Below are 15052 nucleotides of genomic sequence, written 5' to 3' on the forward strand. Positions count from 1 at the left end.
TTTCTCACGTTCGAGAGGATGCAAGTCGGCGGATACAATTTTGATTTTTGCCCCGAATGCGATTTCAAACTGTGATTTCGCGGATTCGAGTCGAGTTTCGCGATTTCAAGGGTAGTTTCGTCGACGCGTCGTACTTAGGCGGGGGTTGGAGGCGGACTGACTGATTGCGTCGACTGGCGCTTCTCAAACCGTGGTACACTTTAATCAGCATCCGTTTAATACAATCTGTGTGCAATCTATGTACGTGTGACTGTTTCAATTTTTGCGTGCGTCACCGTGGACCGGTGAACGAAATCGCAATTCGTCGTTGGGTTCATTTGTGCGATGGGTAAAATTTAAATTGCAATCGCAAACAGAAAGACGAATAAAATACGGCTGGCCCATTATTCTATTAAGTCTGAATTATCAATTCGATTCTCGGAAGTTCAATTGAATCCATTGATCAGTGTAAATCATATTAAATTTCTTCCGTTCGTTGAATTAAACGCGATGAGAAAATTTGCATGTCAGCTTATTAAGTCGATTTCAACTATTAAATATATAAACATACTAGCTTTATTGCCCGGCTTCGCTCGGTATTTGTAATATAAACCGCTTAAACATGACTAATCTAATAGTAAGCATTTTATTAAATTTATTTGAATAGTTTTATTTTATAGAAAAAAATTTGAATAGTTTTATTTTATATAAATTTATTTGAATACTCTTTTGTTTTTTTTTAATTAAATTGACTGTCACGAACAAACAAACATATATAGTAAGTCTCTTATAAAAAATTATATGTACACCCCCGGGGTCTGCACCCCCTAGGGCTTCGCCCTTGTCGTCTACGCCCCCGAGAACTTCAAATCCTTTGAATCGGAAAAAAGTGAATTATTTGTTCAATGACGTCAGAACAATGGACTGTTGACGAAAAATACGTAGGTACATAAATATATAAATACACACATATACGAACAAACTTTAGTGTTTTAGTTGACGAAAAATACGTAGTACGATGGTATTGGGTGCATAAATACATATGTACATATACGAATAAACTTTAGTGTTTTATATAGTAGATATTTAATCATTATGTATAGCAATCCAGTATCTCAATATTCCATTTCATCGGAGAATGTATATTATAATACATTTACGAATGTATTACCGAGGCTTTTCTAGGTCATTAATTATGTAGTTGATTGTATTCCGTTCATTTGACCTTTCTCTGCCGAATTTCATCGCCGTATTCCTTTGAACTTAATTTTATAATTGTTATGAAATTAATAATTATGTATTAATAATTACGTAAATGCTAACCACCGAGAGGTTTCCGGGCTCAAGCCATTCTGTATATTTCTACAGTGCTGTTTTGTCAGACTTGAATATTTGTGACTCCAAGTCGATCATTTCCTATCAGATTTTGCCAATTTATCTGATTTCATTGTTGAAATGTTTTCTGATCGGATTGACAAAAACCATTCTGCCCACAATTTTTCGCAACTATTTTATTATTATTTCAAACTTTTAATCATTAAATTAATATTTTATTTTATTTTTAGAAAGGCCTAACAGGCAAACACCAATGCGCCTTCTTGGCCAATTACAAAATACGCAGTATTTTTATTACATAAGTCACTGAATTACGAGACACCGAAGACTCGAAATTAACGAGATATTATGAATTTGAACTTATACATAATTTTTACTGTAGATTAATTATATATTTATTCAAATAGTGGTGAAATAGTAGGTTTTTAGCCAATTTTAATCGAGGAACCTTTACAACAATGAAATCAAAAAAATTGGCAAACTCTGATAGGAAACGATCGACCAAAATCTGATCAACAGCATTACAGATATACTCAGAATATATATTTTTTTCAATCAAGGTCAAGTCACGGGATCGAACCCGGCGCCTCTCGGTGCTAAGCAAAAGCTCAACCACGGAGCAATACTGCTGGCTATACAATATATATATATATATATATATATATATATATATATATATATATATATATATATATATATATATATCTAAATAAAATCCTGCTCTCAAAAATTCGACTAGTCCATTTTTTTTATTGTTGCAAGCATACATATGTATGCTTCCGGTTTTTAATTAATATCTATAAACCTTCTAAGTGATGACGTGTGAAACTTGAGAATTGAACGCCAGAATGCTGCATAAGGTCCAGTGTACTCCAAGAAGTATTGAACGCTGTATGCTTGGTATAACGAGAAGAGATAAAAAAACGGAATATGTGCGTTAGTATGATAAAGGATGGTTAATGGTGAGGGTGAAGAGATTTAAATGGCAATGGGTGGGTCACGTAGATATAAAAACGGATGATAGATGGATTGAAAAAGTGCTCGAATGATACACGAGAGAATGTAAAAGGGTGCAAGGAAGGCCTCAGGGAGATGGAAGGATGAAATTGGTGAGATGGATTAGATTTGCCGAAAACAGAGACAAATGGAAGCATGTTGGACAGGTCTTCGTCCACAAGTTGAAAAAAAAAATATGAAACAAATTGAGTCACATTACAAATATGAGCCAGCAGCATAGCTCGGTGATTGCATTAATGCTAACCACGAAGAGGTTGTCGGGTTCAATCCCGACGGGTGACCTCGATTGAAAAGACTTTATTCCGAGTATTATATAGTGCTGATGATCAGAAATCGATCGTTTCCTAAAGTTGGATTACTAAAATTTAAAAAATAAAAACATCATATTTGTTCAATATATTTTTCTCTTCTTTCCTTTCAGAAGGAGACAGAAATTTTATTTTTAACATATTAGCCACAGTTTTATTACATAGTACTCTAATGCGTCACTGTGGCCAGTCACACTATCATAACATAATAATAATAATAACCTTAATCATAATAATAACTAGTTGTTATATTTTAATGAAAAAATCATTGACATTTACCATTAATAAAATCAACCTCGGGCGTTGCTCCACAACCACTCAACTAGTTCAGCACAGTTTACGTTCAACAGGTCAAATAAAAAAATATAATTTTTAAAGTATTTCTTGCGAGAAGCTTCAGTATGACAGACATTAAAATCATCCGACAGAAAGAAAGGAGTCAATACTTGAAATCATGAAGGCTATGGAGGGTTTAAATAAAATCTAATATTTGAAGCAAAAAATGATTTTTGAAATCATGCAATATAAAAGCCCAACACATATGATATACATACATATGTACAAATGTATAAGAATTTAAAATTTTAATTTCCATAAACTAAATGTATGTTGTAAAACGATAAATAAATTTTTAAAATAAAGTATGATGCAAATTTTCATTTACGGCAATCGATGTAGAACCATAGCCGTTCAAGGGGTGTCGTCCATGCGCACCCTAGCTTCCACCCCCCCGATCTCACCAAGCAAGGGTAGCATTAAACGGAAAATGCGATTATTACAATCGCTTGATGCACCGGAAGATAGTACTTATGCAACTGTCTTTAGTCGTTTTCCCATAACATCTCAAGTTTTAATGATGCGCAAACAAAATTGCACCAATTGCATTTTTCACTTTGAAACTTCCCTTTATCGAAACGTAGGAATATGCAGTCTATAGTTAAAATAATATACATATGGTACATGCGTAAGTATCGATGCACATTTGAAATTCACATTTGAACACATTTGAAATTCGAATGCGCTATTTTTGTTTCATACGTGTATAAAATACATAAATAAAACAATAAACGAACGCGAGCGCTCAAAGGGTTTAAAAAAATAGCGGGATATTTTCAGGGAAAATTCAGATTCACAAAATGTCCCGTCTCTACATTGGCACCGAGACAAAATATTGAAAAATATATAGGAGACACGTATTATTTTAATTAATATCCATTTTGAATATAAAACAAGTTTATTCAGCTAAAGTTTCAGGTATTCCTATCTCCTTTTATAAAAATTGATAAAAGTTTTCATTTTACAATATTGTCTGACTTTATTGATATGATTTTCATATAAAATTCATCTTAAAATCTTATAAACTTAATTTAAATATAATCTTATAAGCTGTCCTGTCCTAGCTGCATAGTAGTTCAATGTGGATATTTTCATGAGGATAGTCAGTTTTAATAGTAAAACACAAAATAGTTGTCAAAACCTGATGGAGAACTCTACACAATTGCACATACGTGTTTTTATTACAGCACTTCTGAAGTTAAATAATGATCATTGTACTATTGTACGTAAAGTTTACAGCCCTTAATCTCGCGTAGGAATACTAATACTACAAAAAACAACGGGAGAGTTTTCGGTATGATATATTTAATTATTTAGAAAATTTCAGGTGATGTTAGGTGGTGCCTGGCGTTGCTCAGGTGGACGAACACTTAAAAAAATATAATTAAAGCAGAAACACTAAGATTATGTATGATATTCTAACGTAGACTAACTAGGAGATTGGTTGACGGACTATTGGCCGAATGGAAACTTGGTCGACGGACGTTTGGTCGAACGGACATTAGACGGATGGAAACTTGGACTTTGGGTCGACGGAAATTTGGCCGAATGAAAGTTTTAATTGTTTAAATTTATCAAAAACATTTTTTAATAATGTCGAGGTGATTTCTAATTAGTGTATCTGATTTTGGTGAGTTTTGAGTAATTTCAATACACAATAAGCCAAATGTCCTTTTGGTCCGTTCAGCCAAGCGTCCATGAGCCAAGTGTTCATTTGGCAAAAAATCGGAGCACGAGGTGATTGGTGTTCGTCATTCGCGCCAAAAATGCCTCACCGTATACAACAACCAATAAGGTATCGCGACCTATCGACCAATGATATCTATGTGCTGAGAGTGCACGCTGTGTATAAATATTCGGCGGATCTCTTCCGTGCTTCATTCTTAGCTAGATCGTCGACGGAACAACAATAAACTACCTTTAAAATACTTGCTGCGTCTTTCTCTCCAATCTCAGAAACCTATATATGTATATAAATGAATGTCTGTCTGTCTATGTGTCTCGAATAGGCTCCTAAACCACTAAACCGATTACAATGGAACTTTCAGGATTTGTTGTATGCATGTCCGGGAAGATTACTGCGAAAAAAAAACGAGAAAAAACCTCTTAATAATAATATTGGTAATTACGATTTTACTGACGTGAAAGTAAAACTATCCTCCCGCCTTCAACGCATCACATCGCGAGTGTGACGATAATCGCGCCACGCCTACACGCGTTATTGGAATTGCACGCGTTATTGTGGCATTGCAACGCATGCCAGGTTTAACTAGTATTATTATTAAAAAATGTGATGAACGGTGAGCTTAAATTGATATGTATTGGTTTTAATGAGTCGCATGGGGTTGGATTTTTTCATCCGCGTTTTCCATTTTGATTTTCGTCATTATGAGGTATTTCTGAAGAAAAGTAATCTGGATCATCGCTTCAGCATCAATCCGCCAGACGGGTCTGGAAAAAGTTTTTCCCCGGGTGTTTATTAATGGGGCAGAGGTGTCGTCTCGACACAGAAGCGACCCTCAGTAATCAACTGAAATTGAAACAAGACTTCCCCGCCCATCGTCCTCGTCCTCTTCGTCCTTTCGCATAATAGAAAAAGTTGATTTAGAACGCGAAAGTTTGGATTAAGTCCCTTTTTTGCAGTTACGCAGACGGTCGACACTGACACGGCGGCAGCCGAGCGAGCCTAGGAGAACGAGAAAATTCAAACTTTACCATTTTCAAAATGTAAGCGCTTATCTCGGCAGAATGTAGATGGAGTTTGTGATTTTAAATCTTAGACGTTTTTGAATATCATTAAAAGTGTAATTCAACCATTTTTTTAAAATATTATATAATGTATGTAGAATAAAAAAAAAAAACTTTCCAATTCCGTATATAAAGTTTTTTGAACTTAACTGCCATAATTTTCATATTGTATAATATATAATCTAATATATATGTAATTTCGAAAGAGACTGCGTATGTTACTAACATATGTTAGTATGTAAGGTTTGGGTGGTAGAATCAGTGACGTTAACGAAAATATATAATTTTCTATTACGACGATATCGATTTCAATTTCGATTCCGATTGCAGTTCTGACTTCCGATTTCAGTTCCGGATGCAAATTCCTGTATCAGGTCCAGACCAGATTTCCTTTTTCAGTTCTGAATTCGGATTCCTTTTTTAGTTCCGGATCCGAATTCACTTTTCAGTTCCAGATCCGGATTTCTTTCTCAGTTCCGGATCCAAATTCCTTTTTCATTCTCGGATCAGGACTCCTTTTTCAGTTCCGGTTCCGGATTCCTTTTTTAGTTCCGGTTCCCCTATATTTAAAAAAGCCATTCGTTTTGTGCGTGTGTAATGCATTTCAGATTGGCTGTCGTTTTAATTTTTTTTTTCGATTTAAATAAATTTAATAAAAAAGCAAATGAATGTTTTTTTATTAGATAAGACATGCTTAAGCGGTTTATATTACAAATACCGAGCGAAGTCGGGTAAAACCACTTTTATTTCATATGATCAAAAAGTAAACGAAATTGATAAATCAAAATTTGTCATACGTACACATGTACATACCTACATATACATACATATGTGTTTGTCACACGCACACTAACTAATATAATGAAAAACAAACCTGTAAGTACATAGTATTTTATTTAACATATTATATATATGAATATGTAAGCACTATACCGAACAAACCAAATTCATTAATACTTGATTAAAGGCAATTTCATAGTACTAACTGAGGTCGTTCGAATTGTGAAAATAGACTTGAAATTACCGTAATCACTTTGCTTCGGCCATTTTCAATTGTCATGTGATTGGAAAATGACACTTACCCATTATATATGGTAATTTATCATATATAATGGGTAAGTCTCATTGAAAACTTTACATACATACAATCCTGCAGACTTGTCGCGACGGTTTTCATCAAATTACAGGAACCATTTATTTTAAAATATTTCAATTATTCGACTAGGTATTTTATACATCTTCATCATCATTCACATGCTCCCATTCATCTCTCTAACATGCTTCTATTCGTCTCTGTATTGTGTCATTATTATCCATCACATCTCAAACATTTTTCTGATTTCATCCACCCATCTCCCCTGCACCATTTACATTCTATCGGGTACCATTCTAGCACTTCTTTCTATCGGGTATCATCCGTTTTTCTAGCTACGTGACCCGTCTATTGCCATTTCAATCTCTTTACTCTCATCATTATCATACTTAACCTAACTTCCTTACCTAACCTAACCCCCGTATTCCGTTTTCTATCTCTTTCCGTTATGCCAAGGATTTTTCTTTGAGTGCACTGAACCTTTTGCAGCATTCTGGCGTTCAATACCCAAGTTCGCAGACATACGTCAACACATTGATGAATATTTAATATGAATATAAAAAAAAAAATGGTTCACTAGAGGTCAATTTTAATTTAAAAAATCATAATTACTACATACGTAAGATATCGCTTACTAAAAATTGATATAAAACTAAGTTTAGAGCTTTGAATTTTTTATTAAGAAGAAAATTTGAATCCAGACAAAGATCGAATGGAACCGTTAACTTTCAAGTATGAGCTGAAAACGCTGAAAAATAAATTGAATAGAAAAAAGTTAAATTCAATTTTATGTATTCGCTTTTACGACCGTACTGTCAAAAGTAGATGTAACATAAAATTCAAACGGTAATTTCTGACTCAAAGAATTTGAATTTACGACCGATGATTTCATCTCGTGGAATTGCATTTATTATTTTTACCTACATACATATATACATATATTATGGCCATAAAGCACAAAGGGAATCACTGGATAATTATTTAAGACTGTGTTTTAATGATTGAAAAAAATAATGCGGACTGAATATAAAAATGATTATGTGTCAAAACTCACTACAGTTAGCCATGTACATACCTTTCAATCGATATTTAAATGGGTTTTCAACGATATTTAAATGTAATTATAACTGAAACTTATAACTTTGGTTCATTGTGCTAAGACGTAATTTAAAAAAGTCACTAATGTGTTCTGATGGAATATAAAAAAAAATAGGAATGTATGAATAACTCAATTTATGTAAGTTGTCACTTTTGCGTACCAGTATACCTATATATTAAACAGACATATGTCTTCTACTTGTGACAGTACATAACCGATATTTAATCCAACAATTTATATACGATATTACTATAAATTATACCCACATTGTATTAAAATGAACGATAGCGTAAATTAAGATCGGATACGTACCTAAAACACACACACACATCATAGAAACAAGAGCAGGCCTTCCTCGTATTAAATTTGAGGAATATGTACTAGCGAACGAGGTGAATAACTAAGTACTGAATCAAATCAAAACAGGGAACTGCTTCTAAGATCCTAGTCGCCCTTTGTGGATTAAGGGTATCACACGCCGATCTGTCTCGTCGGATGAAGGGGCACAAAAGCAACGCGGATTTGGTTACATACACACATATGTATGTATGTATGTACATATATGTATGTGTGGAGCGATCAATTCAAATATGTCTTAACATGCCACTAGGACCCAAAACGTAAACAGCTAGAGGGACAAGTGGATAATATTCAATAAACAAAAATACTTTCCTCGAAGTGAATACCACTATGCCCTAGATTTTCTTGTTAAAATAAAATGATCAATTAATTTATATCATACATAGTTGTCACCTTTATCCTGTACATTTAATATGAAGTCATTATCAAAATTAACGAAAAAAATATCATAAGTTTTATTTAATACAAATTTCTAACTTCATACAAAATTTCATCGTATATATTTTGCATAACTTTGTCGCAATTTTGTGAACTGAATTCGAGTTACTAGGCTAACTTATTATTATTGTTACAAAGAGTCATTCTTAATCTATTTAACGATGTGAAATTAACGCCACTAGATTGTCTTCAAATAATCTCAATGTAATAATTTTGAATTAATGGATAAATTCGTAGCTCACATTCATACTTATTTCAAACATTTATTTGGATTTAGTGATTTGTTATGTGTAATGTTTGACAGTTTATTAATATGAAAGCATTTCATTATCTTTATTTCTTGTCAATCTGCAGAATCTCGGAATCTGATTCTACTATTCATAATATAATATTGGAGTCCCATGTAAGTATCACACTTGTACGCGGAAATTTGCCGAACGGACATTAGGCCAATGATGTTTGGTCGAATGGATATTTGGCCAAAATAAAACTCCCTGAAAACATATTACTTATGCATTCAAAATGTAGTGCTGGAGACGGATTTTGCATATACCATGAACCGCAAAACTCACGAACATCTCCATCCTCACAAAGCAGTCTCAGAGAGACTCTCACAACATGTAGGAAAATGGTGCTTTCTTAATTTGACCATATCGCCAGGAAGAATGTCGAGTCTGGAGAGATTAGTAGTCACCGAAACGCTGGAGGGAAGGCGAGCGAGAGGATGGTCTACCAAGAGATGGTCTGACCAAATCAAAGAACTAGCGGGATCGTCCCTTAAAGCTGCCTTTAACTTGACACAGAACCAGGAGGAGTGGAGACGGATCGTCTATCAAATTCAAGATGACATCAATGACTACGACTCTCTGCATTGAGCAAACGAGAAAAAATATTTGGAAATCAACTCGATCTCATTAAAATTTGATATTTTTGATACATTTGAACAATTAAAAATTTCATTGGGCCAAATGTCCATTCAGTCAAATGTATGTCGGCCTAATTCCCATTCGACCAAGTATTCGTCAGCCAAGTGACCATTCGGCCAATAGTCTGTCAATCATTACACTCTGCAGATTGGTCTAAAAGCATTTACATAGATAATCTTACATTTTAAAGGGTTGCATTTAAACACATTTTCATGATGCAATTACCGCTAGTACATATTTACTTTATTCATCACCATCAAAGATTTTCAATCTTGAACTAAAAGTTTTTTATTTTTTAATAATTTACAAATAATTATTTTTTGTCTAATTACATGTACATACATATATACCTTTCGTACAAAATTCCAGCTATATTGACTTAATAAGATCACTCGAATTACAATTGCTACTGGCATTGTTACAGGAGACAAGTCTTGAACTAAGAACGGTAGGTCGCTTGCATACTTAAGCTCTCAGGGGTATTCAAGTCGGATTCCCATTACGAAACATCGGCCGCAAACAGTCTCTCATTTGCGTAATGCGATTCAGAGCGATGCAAAACTCGGAAAACTTCCCGTTAAAACCCCACTCCAACGATGCACATTAATAAAGTCAACGGAGAGTTCAAATTGGGTCAAAAATCTCGCATTATCCGTACTGAATGATTATCAAAAGACGTGTTCCCGTCGCGAAAGTTTGCCGTGAAAGCGCAACCGCCGCGTACACTTTCTTAATTCAATCGTACTTTTTTCCCTCTGAGAGAACGTGTTTCGCTGGAAAAACGTGCCTTTTTTCTTCTCGCCAGTGTGTGTGTGTACGTGTGTTTTTCTTTCTGGTAAAAGTCGACGTATACGTTTTACCCTAAACGGAATTATCGTGGCCGGGCGCAGCCTCCTTCATACTTTATTGCCACTTTTACATATTTTCTCGACTCGGAAAGGCATGCCGTTTAAGTGCTGTCTACGGGGAAAAAATACTTCCCTTTTTTTCTCTTTCTCCGGTAGCAGTAAAAGGGGAATATATACCGTCGCAGGCAAACGAGCTTGGTTAGCATTGCATTTAAGTAGTGAATAAAAGTGTGTGTATATTCCCAGAAGGATTTCGTAGGGGCTCCCGTTGCGCAGGAAAGTTCGTGACATCGTGACGTAATGCATAATATTCGCATTTAAATTACATTACACACACACACATACATACATTCACTAGCATATATAGATGGTTATATCAAAGCCCGAAAATCCTTATTCAGTTATTCATGATGATATTGTGCTTATCCGTGACGACGTTGAAATTCGATATGTACTATGTATACCTTCCCTGAGTCTTTGACTATTAGGTAGGCACGTGTATTGTGTAAAATAATAGCTTTGCTTTATTGACATGCATGTACATATATTGTATGTAGAATTTTTATTAATTTATTCAGTAAACATCTCCTATGCCACATACATACATATAAAATCACACGCTAAATAAAGTTGTAGGGAAAATATGAATGAAATATAAAATATAAAATATCGAAGGAAATGAAAAATCAAGAAAATGCTGCTACAAAGTATGATATGAAAATACTGCGAAAAAGTTAAAATGAAACTGTGTTATATAATAGATTCACCTCTTAGCTCTTTATTGTTTTAAAATAAAGTAATACATAATTATGTACACTGAGCAACAAAATTCACTTTTTTTTCTTACCGGAGCGGAGACTGACCAATCTTACCTAAATTTGACCCACTTAATTCGAATATAACAACAGTTTTTGTTGGTTTCTTCTCGGTATTTGTATATGATAATGATTTTTGTTGGTTTTCCTTATAAATATTTTTGGCTTTCGCAGTCTTTATCTCAAAATCTAATATTTCTGTGCCAGAAGTGAATATTGAAATCAATAGTCAGATGTTTTTTGCTATAATATGTGAAATAATAAGTGAAAGTAAGAAGAGGTTAGTAAAAAAGAATATTTTTGTATTTTAAACCAATAAAAAATAACAATCAATAGAAAAAGCATCTGAATCGGATAGCATATACAGCAATACTCTAGATTTTGAGTTAAAGACTGCAAAACCCAAAAAATCTATGAAAAAAATAAAATAATAATAAAAATAATCTTGATTTCGGACCATAGGGAGAATAGTGAAATACCTATCGTCCATATAATCAATATGTACATATGTAGATAATATGAGTATAAATGATAAAATAAAATAAATATTATATTAGTAATAATAAATAAATAATTAATTTATCAATATATGTATAATAATTTATAGTGGTCGCTGTAGCAGTTCTATCCATCGAATATACATACAGTGATGAGTGGAAATAAGTAGCAGTTGCAGCAAGAATATGATTTGACGAACACGATAACGTAGATCGTGTTCTTATCCTGAGAATGGCCACAAAGTAAGATACATACATGCTCTTCCACAAATATCTGAATATTTTGAATTATATAATTTGTTTTATAAATTTCTATCATAAAATTTTATCATGAAACTTTTAAGTTCATTCTGTTAATACAATCATGGAACAAAATATTGATGGCAGTCGGAAAACCTAGGATGTGTCGGAAAAGCTAAGTCGGGCTGTGAAAATTTTTCTCAACTATTCCATGAAATAAGTTTACGAGTTTCGCCTATTAAATATGAAGTCATTTCCACACTAGCGCATTAAATTTCCTTCGAGTTAGTGAGAGACGCCATTAAAACTCGAAGGGAATAAAACTCTTTTCATAAACAGTAGAAATAAGGATAGAGGGGGGGGGGCAACTTTAATTTTGATCTGAAGAATTAGAAAGGACTTCGCATTAGCGAAACTTTCGCCTCGTCTTAATTAACCAAATTCTCGTACGCAACTGGTTTACTGCCGTCAGGTTGATACGCGTTTCCAGCTCTCCGGAAAATCCAGGCAATGCTGGAATCTAAATATTTATTCAATACAGCGAGGCTGGAACGTTTCCGCACACTCTACTCTCGGAATATAGCCGGGGAAAACTCTGGAGCATTATGCGGCTTTATGCGATTTGGAGGCCTGCAGTTGGGAAAATTCGACGGCGCAAGTTTATTCGCGAAATGAGACATCGTTATATGTATGCGGTTTTTCCGCATCAAATATATTGAAAAAATAAAGAGAACCGCAACCTGTCGAGAATTTAAGATGATTATATTAAAATAAAAACGTAATTTGCTGAACAAAACCCCCCGGAAATAAAAATTTTCAATTTATATACATACATATTACTAGTGTATCCCTTTGGTATTTAGATGGTTTGGAATGGAATTACAATATGTTTAGAGAATATCTGAATTTCAAGCATTTAATAGAAAAGACAGCCCATTAAATAATCAGTAAGCTGCGAAGGAAAATGCGATAGCTTAAGACCTGACCTGAACGATAGCCGTCATTGATTTGTACAAACATACATATGTATGTATGTATGTATGTATGTATGTACGGACAACAGCAAATAAATGTATTTACAGAGGATTCCACTTAATTGGTATACATTGGGCCAAAGCATATTGTAACGCCTCGAGTACTAACCTTTCCAAGCTCCAAGTAATACAAAATAAATCCCTAAAAATAATTTATAATACACCCATATGTTATATACCAATTTGAAAAAACTGCATGCCATATATAATATTCCGTTTGTTACAGACATTACTAACAAACTAACCAGTAGATTCTATGACAGAATCACTAATAACCATACTCACACACTTGTGAAGAGTCTCGGTGATTACAACAAAATGTCTATACCTTTCAGGTATAAATACAGATTACCTAAACACAATCTGCTTTAGGTCATCGACTTTAGAGATTCTTTAATTAATATTATGTATTAGATGTATTATGAGCATTTATAAGAATTGTAAATAAGTCTTTGAGCTATTTTTTCCTATTATGCTGTACATTAAAATTAGAATAATATAATACTATGATTACTAACCAAATAAAATAAAATTGTAAAATAGAAAATGATCAGTGGATCATTAGCTATTTAAATAGATATAATATGTAATGTGAACATAATTTCGTAATAATAAAAAACATTTAAAAATCAAAAAAATATTGTCTTACGATGGTACATGTGCAATTGTGTCCTAAGTGATAATAGTCCATACATATTACTTATTAGAAATAAATTTTAAAATACTAGCTATGTATTACGTAGCTTTTAAAATATTCCAAAAATAACTGTTATTATGGATTTAGGAAGTTTACATGTTAGTGTGTTTGTAGGCATTTTTTTATATTACTTATTTTTTTATTTTAATTTATTTTTTCCCATGATGCATTACGGGTTGCCCCTGAGCGATACCTACGATACCTATTAAACTAGCACATGTATAAATTTATATATTATAAATTTGAAATCATATTCAAATGATGATGACATAGTGGGTAGGATGGATTTTTCCAATTTGATGAGAAACCGTTTCAACAATGAAATAAAATAAATTGGCAAACTCTGATAGTAAAAGATTGAATTGGAGCCACAATTAATTAAGTCCGACCAGCAGGACTACAGGAATACTTTTGAATAAATTATTTTTCAATCGAGATCAACCTAGGGCTTGAACCCGGTAACATCTCGGTGACAAGTATTAAGACAGCCATCGAGTTATGCTGCTGGTTAATTATTATATATTGAATTTTTACCACAAGTACCATAAAAGGTTGCCTCAAAGTGACATTATGAGTCTCGATGGTGATGACAACCACTCTCGGAGTCCCGATGGTGATGACTTACTTATATGATCGAATCGTGATCTATATATGTAAATGATTTTTATCTTTTTGGTTAGGCAAAGGGATGGACTTGTTACTCACGTATATGAATGTGAGTAAGTGAATTTGATTATTGTGGGAACTACATTGATAAGCGAGGTACATAACAGTATGTATGTAAAAATAAAAATATTATATATGCATGTATGTACATACATATATTGATGTTTGAATAGACGATTCTTTGATATTAACTTGAACTACCAACTGAAATTGCAATTCAGTTTTTCCGGATGGAAAAATTTAAGGCTATAAATTCATATGAAAAAATAATACGAGGCACAGTCATATGCAGTTTTTCCGCGGAAAATCTACACGGGGATTTAAAAATAGGCAACATGTCGATGGTTGAAAATGTTTAAATTTCGATAGAAAAAAGCAACATGCGGAATGATATATGGGCGCTCACGACTTTGTTTTAACCCTTTGGCGACGGCTGCGAACTCATCGAACACGTTCGCGTGTAATTCGAACACATCGAACCGTCGAGTGGCGGAAAATGGGACGCAAAATTATGGCGGAATAATCCGTTGGCTAAATTATGGCGCCGGGCCAAATGATGTCGGTATCAAACGCCGATTCGCACAAATTTATGAGACACTCCCTATGCGCGCACAAC

This window comes from Arctopsyche grandis, chromosome 7, assembly GCF_051622035.1.
Source record: "Arctopsyche grandis isolate Sample6627 chromosome 7, ASM5162203v2, whole genome shotgun sequence".
NCBI lineage: Eukaryota > Metazoa > Arthropoda > Insecta > Trichoptera > Hydropsychidae > Arctopsyche > Arctopsyche grandis.